Below are 10,660 nucleotides of genomic sequence, written 5' to 3'. Positions count from 1 at the left end.
ATGAGTTATGGTTCATGCCGAGCCGGGGTGGGGCTGGGGTGATCCGACAGTCCCCGAGCGGCGGCGCCGACTCGGGGGCAACTGACAAAGAAGAAATAATTGGACCATAGCTAAGATGGAAAAGGCAGTCCCCGAGTCTTGCTCTGGGGTGCCGGTTGTTCATTGATTGAAACTAGGGCACATACATACTTACACTTGTTCAATTGTAAAATGGGAGGAGGAGTTCTCCGTTCCATGGACGCTTTGTCTCGGAGCCAGAGGCATCCTTCTTGTTTTTTCTTGCCTTCCGAGCATCAATCAAATAGTAGGCATTATTGCTCAGAGCTTTGCTGATGACAAGCGGGCCCTCCCATGGGGCGGATAGCATGTGATGGCCGTCTGTTTGTTGGATCACCCGGAGCACCAAATCGCCCTCTCGGAATGAGAGCGGCTTGACCCGCCGGCTGTGGTACTGACGCAGGGCCTGTTGGTACATCGCTCTTCTAGACTGCGCCAGCTCGCGTGCCTCCTTGAGGAGGTCAACGCCATCTTCTCTAGCCTCTTTGGCGTCGGCCTCAGTGTATAGGGTGTCCCGGGGTGAGTCGAACTCAACATCGGTGGTGATGATTGCCTCGGCCCCATACACCAAGAAGAATGGGGTGAAACCGGTCGACGTGTGGTTCGCAAGCTCCATAGCACAGCCGACAGTTCCTCAACCCACGCGTCGGCCGAGGGCTCGAGCAGTTCGACCAGCCTGGGCTTAAGGCCGGGTAGCATGAGGCCGTTTGCCTGCTCCACCCATCCGTTTGACTATGGGTGGGCGACGGACGCAAGGTCCAGCTGGATTCCTTGCTCACTGCAGTAGCGGGCGAGTGCTCCCTTGGTGAAGTTGGTGCCGTTGTCGGTGATGATGATGTTGGGGAGACCGTAGAAGACGGCGATATCCTTGATGAATGTGATGGTCGTCAGGCCGTCAAGCTTCTTGAAATACCTGGCCTCGATCCATTTCGTGAATTTGTCGACGGCCACCAGGAGATGCATCACGCCGCCTCGGGCGGTTTTGAACGGATCCACCATGTACAGGCCCCACACGACAAATGACCAGGTGAGCGGGATGGTCTGCGGGGCTGCAGCCGGCTGGTGGCTCCATGCTTTGAAGCGTTGGCAACCATTGCACTTGTCGACCAGCCCCGTGGCGTGTTCCAGGGCAGACGACCAGTAGAACCCATGGAGGAATGCCTTGGCCACTAGGGAACGTGAGGCAGCATGGTGGCCGCACTCGCCCTCGTGGATGTCGAGGAGGAACTCACATGCTTTATCCACCTTGACGCAATGCTGGAAAACTCCAGACACGCTGCGCTTGACGAGATCATTGTCGATGATGGTATAGGCGGCGGAACGCCTTTGGATATGTCGGGCCTCGACCTCGTTGGCAGGCAGGGTGCCGCTTTCGACGTACTCGAGGAAGGACTGCGCCCAAGACAAGGTCATCACCACTGTTAGCACGGCAGTCATGGCTGAGTATATTGGGGCGGGGGCGACAGACGGTTGGCCGGCTGCCGCAGTCCCCGAGTCGGGCGGGAGGGACCCCGAGGGAGGGCCAGCAACCCCCAAGCCGGCTGGAGCAGGCGGCGGGCCGGCTAGAGTAACAGCCGGCAGGGTGCCGGCAGTCCCCGAGTCGATGTCGGTAGCCCCGGGAATGGCGGCGTAGCTCCCGGGTTTGCCGGGACGAAGATAGACTCGGACTCTAGAGAAGGTGTGATGGAGGGCTTGCGCACGTGCTCCAAGGACACGCCGGCTGGGATGGGCTGTCGGGTGGAGCCAATCTTTGCCAACGTGTCGGCGGCCTCGTTGTTGGCTCGAAGGATGTGGTGGAACACACAACCTTCGATACCGCCGGTCAGCTACTGGACCAGGAAGCAATAAGTGGTGATGTTTGCGTCCCTGGCATCCCATTCGCTAGTGACTTGTTGCACCACCAGGTCGGAGTCACTGAAGCAAAGCATGCATCGGACGCCGATTTCCCTAGCCAGCCGGAGGCCATGGGTGAGAGCTTCGTACTCCGACACGTTACTTGATGTGGCGAAGTGGATCTGCAGGACGTATTGTAGCCGGTCTCCCTTGGGGGAGGAGAGAACGATGCCGGCTCCAAGGTCGATGCGCATCTTCGAGCCATCGAAGTGCATGTGCCAATGGGTGGATTCGAGAGGCGGATATAGGTACTCCGTTGCTACCCAGTCAACGTGGAAGTCCACCAAGGCTTGCGACTTGACGGTGGTGCGGGACACGCACTTGATGTCGTGGTCGGCCAGCTAGACGACTGATACGTCTCCATCGTATCTACTTTTGCAAACTATTTTGCCCTTGTTTTGGACTCTAATTTGCATGATTTGAATGGAACTAACGTTGTTTTCAGCAGAATTGCCATGGTATTGTTTTTGCGCAGAAATAAAAGTTCTCGGAATGACCTGGAAATTTACGAGGATTTTTGTGGAATATATAAAAAATACTGGCGCAAGAATCAACTGGAGACATGGAGCAAGGAGCCCACAAGCCCAGGAGGCACGGGCCCCCCTGGCCACGCCTGGCAGGCTTGTCGGGCCCTCGGGGCTCCGCCGCCTCCAACTCCAGCTCTATTTAGTCCCTTTCGTCCAGAAAAAAATCAAGGAGAAGAGTTCATCGCGTTTTACGATATGGAGCCTCCGCCACCACCTATTCTTCCTCTGGAGGGCAGATCTGGAGTCCGTTCTGGGATCCGGAGAGGGGAGATCGTCACTGTCGTCATTACCAACCTTCCTTCATCGCCAATTCCATGATGTTCTTCACCGTTCGTGAGTAATCTCATCGTAGGCTTGCTGGATGGTGATGGGTTGGATGAGATCTACCATGTAATCGAGTTAGTTTTGATGGGGATTGATCCCTAGTATCCACTATGTTCTGAGATTGATGTTGCTACTACTTTGCCATGCTTAATGCTTGTCACTAGGGCCCGAGTGCCACGATTTCAGATTTGAACCTATTATGTTCTCGTCAATATATGTGTGTTCTTGATCCTCTCTTGCAAGTTGTAGTCACCTAGTATGTGTTATGACCCGGCAACCCCGGAGTCACATTAGCCGGTACCACTCCCGGAGATGACCATAGTATGAGGAGTTCATGTATTCACTAAGTGCTAATGCTTTGTTCCGGTTCTCTATTAAAAGGAGAACCTTAATATCTCGTAGTTTCCATTAGGACCCCGCTCCCACGGGAGGGATGGACAATAGATGTCATGCAAGTTCTTTTAATAAGCCCGTATGACTATATACGGAATACATGCCTACATTACATTGACGAACTGGAGCTAGTTACATATCTCCCCATGTTATAACTATTGCATGATGAATGCCATCCGACATAATTATCCATCACCGATCCAATGCCTACGAGTTTTTCCTACTGGTCTCTGCTATTGAAACTTTAATGCAGATACTAAGTCTTTCAGGTGTGGTTGAATTGACAACTCAACTGCTAATACTCGAGAATACTCTTTGGCCTCCCCTTGTGTCGAATCAACAAATTTGGGTTGAATACTCTACCCTCGAAGAACTGTTGCGATCCCCTATACTTGTGGGTTATCAAGACTATTTTCTGGAACCGTTGTCGGGGAGGCATAGCTCTATTCTCTAAGTCACTTGGGATTTACATCTGTTGATCACTATGAGGAATCCAAGAGATCCAAAAACTAAAGGCTTGCCCTCCACTACGAGGACGGGTAAGGAACTGCCATCTAGCTCTGCAGTTGATTCACCTTCAGTTATGAGTAAATTTGCGACACCCCCAGCTACTAGAAATTTTGATATGTCGCATGTGCTTGATGATGCTACTTCTTCTATCCATGATGCTTGTGATGATGCTTTGCTTGATACTGCTTTGCCACTAGGTGCATTCCTTGATGCACAAATTGCTAGAGTTGCTGCTGAATGTGATGATACTTCTAAAACTGTTAAAATTATTGAAGTAGAACGTGCTATTTCACCTCTTAGAACTAGCTCTCCTAGATATGAATTACCTTATATACCCGAGGGTTATGTTATGGAGGGAGAGGTAGCTGAGGGCTTTCTTCCTTGTAAGGATAGCTATGATCTTGAGAAATTACTACGCAAGTGGAAAGAAAAATCTCTGAACGCTAGAATGAAATACGATCCTAAGTTTGCTACTTCGCCTAACTTTATGACCGATAAGGATTATGAATTCTCTATCGATCCTGAGTTAATCACTTTGGTCGAATCTGATCCTTTTCATGGTTATGAGTCTGAAATGGTTGTAGCACATCTTACTAAGCTGCACGATATAGCCACCTTATTCACGAGTGAGGAAAAGATCCGCCACTACTATATCCTTAAGCTGTTTCCTTTCTCGCTAAAGGATGATGCTAAGACTTGGTTCACTTCTCTTGCTCCTGGTTGTGTGCATACTCCCCAGGATATGATCTACTACTTCTCTGAGAAATATTTTCCTACCCATAAGAAACAAGCTGCCTTGCAGGATATATATAACTTTGTGCAAGTTGAAGAAGAGAGTCTCCCACAAGCTTGGGGGAGGCTTGTCCAGCTACTGAATGCTTTGCCTGATCACCCTATTGAGAAGAATGAAATACTTGATATCTTCTATAATGGACTAACCGATGCTTCTAGGGGCCACCTAGATAGTTGTGTTGGTTGTGTTTTCAGGGAACGAACTGTGGAACAAGCTGAGATTCTATTGAATAATATCTTGTGAAATGAGAATGCTTGGACTATTCCCAAACCACCTCCGAAGCCAACTCCAAAGAAAAAGAGGTATCTTATTCCTCAGTCCTGAAGATATGCAAGAAGCTAAGAAATCTATGCAAGAGAAAGGCATTAAATCTGAAAATATTAAGAATCTACCACCTATCAAAGAGATCCATGGTCTTGATAACCCGACACAGGTAGTAGAGGTAAACTCTCTTCGTAGATTCAATGAGAGTGATATTCCTTTTGATAAACCTGCTAGCTTATGCTTAGATGAATTTGATAACTTTGTTGCCAAACAACAAAGTTTCAATGATTATGTTAGCAGACAATTGGAACATAATGCTCGTATGCTTAGTCATTTAAGTGCTTGTGTGGATAGAAATGTCAATGATCTTAAGCTTTTGAGTAAACATGCCTCTATGGTCACTACTCAGGTAGAACAAGTACTTAAGGCTCAAAATGACTTGCTCAATGAGTTGAATGACAATTTTGTTACAGTCGTCACTAGAGGCGGTAGAATGACCCAGGAACCTTTGTATCCTGAGGGTCATCCTATGAGAATTGAACAAGATTCTCAAGGAGTTAGCACCGAGGCACCTAGTCATCCTAGGAATAAAAAGAAAGATGATAGGAACTTGCATGCTAGCAACCCTGTTGTTGTTACACCCGAGAATCCAAACGATGTCTCTGTTTCTGATGCCAAAAGACAATCTGGTAATAAACATGAGCCTAATGATAATATCGATAGTGGAGTTCATGATGATGCTCAACCTAGCAATGATAAGGATGTGGAGATTGAACCAGTTGATCTTGATAACCCACAACCTAAGAATAGGAGATACGATAAGAACGACTTCATTGCTAGGAAGCATGGTAAAGAAAGGGAACCATGGGTTCAGAAACCCATGCCCTTTCCTCCCAAACCATCCAAGAAAAAGGATGATGAGGATTTTGAGCATTTTGTTGAAATGATTAGACCTGTCTTTCTGCAAATGTGTCTGACAGATATGCTCAAAATGTCGCCTTATGCTAAGTACATGAAGGATATTGTGACCAATAAGAGGAGCATAACTGAGGTTGAGATTTCCACAATGCTCTCTAATTACACCTTCAAGGTTGCAACTCCTAAGAAACTAGGTGATCCCGGAGTGCCCACTATACCTTGCTCCATTAAAGGAAACTACGTTAGAACTGCTTTATGCCATCTTGGAGCTGGTGTTAGTGTTATGCCTCTCTCTATTTATCGTAGACTTCAATTGGATAAGTTGACACCCACTGAAATGTCTTTGCAAATGGCCGACAAATCAACTGCTTTTCCTATCGGCATTTGCGAGGATGTGCCTGTTGTGGTTGCTAACATTACTATCTTAACGGACTTTGTTATTCTGGATATTCCCGAGGATGATGCCATGGCGGTCATCCTTGGAAGACCCTTTTTAAACACTACAGGGGCTGTTGTTGATTGCAACAAAGGCAATGTCAGTTTCCATGTCAATGGTAATGAGCATACGGTGCACTTTCCGAAGAGACAATATCGAGTACATTGCATCAATGGTATTGAAAGAACTTCATCAATTCTTATTGGAAGCTTTGAATGCCCTATACCTACTGTCAAGATGAAGTATGATTTACTTGTTGGGGATATGCACATCCCCGTTGAGATGGATGAATCTAGAAGTCACAACCTTCTGTTCCCAACTTTTATCAGTGGGAGCCAGAGGAGTTCACCCAGCAGTGGCACCCTCAGTACACTCCGGAGTACCCCGGAGACGGTTATTTCCCTCCATGGGAGTAGACCAACTTAGGCCAAAAGCCTAAGCTTGGGGGAGTATGTGTTTCTCACTAACTTTATATTCATGCTCACACATTCACTTTGATAGTCGGTGTTCACACCTTGCCATTGTATCATCCATGCTAGTTTATTTCTTTTTCTCGCTTTCTTCTTGTGTGTTTTTTTAGATTGAGAAAACCCAAAAGATCCCCCGTTCTTCTTTTGCTTGTTGGGAGCTTTCCCATGTAAATAGTTTTCTTTTTCTTTGGGTCAAGGTAGAAGACCATGATTAAAATGTTTAGTGGCTCTCACATGCATATATGTTTATCTGTAAAAGATCCATATTACTTTGTCTTCTCCTTTGTGTTTGCTTGCAGATTCTAGCTTAGTCCAATGCACGAACACTCTTATTATTGTTCACATGATCGGTCGTGCAAGTGAAAGGCAATAATGAAGATATATGATGAAGTGACTGAGCCTGGAGAAGCTGGTATGAGCTCGAACTATTTTGTTTTTGTAAATATGACTAGCTCATCGTTCCTAATTCAGCTTTGTTATGAGAGAAACATTTTTGCAATGACAACTTAGAGATCATAGTTTCTGATGCCATGCTTAATTAGCTAGAAGCTTATAATGGTTTGTCTTGGATGCCAACATGAATTTCAAGATGATTATGATGTAGTATGATAGGATGGTATCCTCCTTTGAATGATTCAAGTGGCTTGACTTGGCACATGTTTACACATGTAGTTGAAACAAAATCAAAATAGCCTCTATGATATTCATGTTCATGGTGATTTATATCCTACTCATGCTTCCACTCAATGTTGGTTAATTTCAATGCATTTTGATGACTGTTGTCGCTCTCTAGTTGGTCGCTTCCCAGTCTTTTGCTAGCCTTCACTTGTAGTAAGCGGGAATACTGTTTGTGCATCCACTTCCATAAACCCAAAGTTGTTCCATATGAGTCCACTATACCTACCCATATGCGGTATCTACCTACCGTTCCAAGTAAATTTGCATGTGCCAGTCTCTAAACCTTCAAGTAATAATCTCTTTTGCATGCCCGAACCGCTCATGTGGTGACAAGGGGCGATCGGTATCTTCCATGCTAGGCATGTTATCTTCGATACGTGTTTATTCACTATCATTCACGAGAAAGGGGCTGGTAATTGGAATGCCCAGTGCCATGCTCAAATTGAAAAGATAATTGCAAACAAAACTCCCCCTGGATTGATATTGGTATGAACGGCACCCGAGTATTCGGCTAGTCGTGGAGTGTGATTGATCGGTGGTGGGGGAGTCAAAACTTTACTTTTCTGTTTGGGAACCGCCTATAGTATGTGTAGCATGGAAGATGGTGAAAACTCTTGGTCATCGCATTGACAATGAAAGCATGCCACCCAAAATTATTTGTCTCTGTTTTAAAAGCTTGAGCTCTCGCACCTCTGCAAATCAATGCTTCCCTCTGCGAAGGGCCTGTCTATTTATGTTTCTGTTGAGTCTTCCTCTTCTTTCAAAAAGTACCAATTAGAGAGCAACTCCGTCATTTTTATGGTTTCCTATTAATTGATATTGAGTATGACTGTGACTGGATCTTCTTTGCCATGAATTACAATGTTCAGTTAGCCCTTGGTCTTTGAAGGTGCTCTACAATTATGTTTTGCGGTCTCAGAAAGAGCTAGCGAGATACCATCTGTTCATATTGCTTCATAATTGTTTTGGTGGAAGTGTTGACGTTTGAAACTTATTATTATTGCTCGCTAGTTGATTATGCCATTGATATGAGTACATCATGAGACCTAACTGTCATTGCTTATGTGGATAGCTTATGATCTTGCTAAAAATCTGAATATGAGTTAGACATAATTACAGCAACAAGATCAAACAGAGTTCGTAAAAGTTTTTCTTTTCTCTCTTTCAGTTTGTCAAGTGAATTTTTTAGGACAAGCAAGGCTTTAAGCTTGGGGGAGTTGATATGTCTCCATCGTATCTACTTTTCCAAACTCTTTTGCCCTTGTTTTGGACTCTAATTTGCATGATTTGAATGGAACTAACCCGGACTAATGCTGCTTTGAGCAGAATTGCCATGGTGTTGTTTTTGCGCAGAAATAAAAGTTCACGGCATGACCTGGAAATTGTGGAATATATAAAAAATACTGGCGCAAGAATCAACCGGATAAGTGGAGCGAGGAGCCCACAAGTACAGGAGGCGCGGGCCCCCCTGGCCACGCATGGCAGGCTTGTGGGGCCCTTGGGGCTCCGCCGCCTCCAACTCCAGCTCTATTTAGTCCCTTTCGTCCGGAAAAAATCAAGGAGAAGAGTTAATTGCGTTTTACAATACGAAGCCGACACCACCACCTGTTCTTCCTCTGGAGGGCAGATCTGGAGTCCGTTCTGGGCTCCGGAGAGGGGAGATCGTCATCGTCGTCATCACCAACCTTCCTTCATCGCCAATTCCATGATGCTCTTCACCGGTCGTGTGTAATCTCATCGTAGGCTTGCTGGACGGTGATGGGTTGGATGAGATCTATCATGTAATCGAGTTAGTTTTCATGGGGATTGATCCCTAGTATCCACTATGTTCTGAGATTGATGTTGCTACTACTTTGCCATGCTTAATGCTTGTTAGTAGGGCCCGAGTGCCATGATTTCAGATCTGAACCTATTATGTTCTCGTCAATATATGTGTGTTCTTGATCCTATCTTGCAAGTTGTAGTCACCTACTATGTGTTATGACCCGGCAACCCCGGAGTGACAATAGCTGGTACCACTCCTAGAGATGACCATAGTATGAGGAGTTCATGTATTCATTAAGTGCTAATGCTTTGTTCCGGTTCTCTATGAAAAGGAGAACCTTAATATCCCGTAGTTTGAATTAGGACCCCGCTACCACGGGAGGGATGGACAATAGATGTCGTGCAAGTTCTTTTCATAAGCACATATGAGTATATACGGAATACATGCCTTCATTACATTGACGAACTGGAGCTAGTTACATATCTCCCCATGTTATAACTATTGCATGATGAATGTCATCCGGCATAATTATCCATCAACGATCCAATGCCTACGAGTTTTTCCTACTGGTCTCTGCTAATGAAACTTTGCTGCAGATACTAAGTCTTTCAGGTGTGGTTGAATTGACAACTCAATTGCTAATACTCGAGAATATTCTTTGGCCTCCCCTTGTGTTGAATCAAGAAATTTGTGTTGAATACTCTACCCTCGACAACTATTGCGATCCCCTATACTTGTGGGTTATCGAGGACCCACTTGGCAATGCGTCCGTCCGTGTCCACGTTGCCCATGTTCTCCCCAAGGGGAGCGGTGCTTAGTGTTGGAAATATTCCCTAGAGGCAATAATAAATTGGTTATTATTATACTTCCTTGTTTATGATAATTATTTATTATCCATGCTAGAGATATATTGACTGGAAACTATAATACTTGTGTGGATACATAGACAACACATTGTCCCTAGTGAGCCTCTAGTTGACTAGCTCATTGATCAAAGATGGTCAAGGTTTTCGGGCCATAGACAAGCGTTGTCACTTGATAACGGGATCACATCAGTAGGAGAATTATGTGATGGACAAGACCCAAACTATAAACGTATCATATAATCGTGTCAGTTTATTGCTACAGTTTTCTGCATGTCAATGTATTTGTTCCTGTGACCATGAGATCATGCAACTCCCGGACACCGGAAGAATACCTTGTGTGTATCAAACATCGCAACATTACTCGGTGACTATAAAGGTGATCTTCAAGTATCTCCAAAGGTGTGTGTTCGGTTGGCGTGGATAAAGAGTGGGATTTGTGACTCCGTGTGACGGAGAGATATCTCGGGGCCCACTCAGTAATACAACATCACTACAAGCCTTGCAAGCAATGTGACTAAGGAGTTAGTCATGGGATTTTGTATTACGGAACGAGTAAAGAGATTTTCCGGTAACGATATGGAACTAGGCATGGAGATACCGACGATCGAATCTCGGGCAAGTAACATATCGAAGGACAAAGGGAACAACATACGAGATTAACTGAATCCTTGACATAGAGGTCCAACCGATAGAGATTTTCATAGAATAGGTAGGATACAATATGGGCATCCAGGTCCCGCTATTGTATATTGACCGGGGAGTGTCT

This window comes from Hordeum vulgare, chromosome 3H (assembly GCF_904849725.1).
Source record: "Hordeum vulgare subsp. vulgare chromosome 3H, MorexV3_pseudomolecules_assembly, whole genome shotgun sequence".
NCBI lineage: Eukaryota > Viridiplantae > Streptophyta > Magnoliopsida > Poales > Poaceae > Hordeum > Hordeum vulgare.
Note: the sequence above shows the minus strand (reverse complement) of the source record.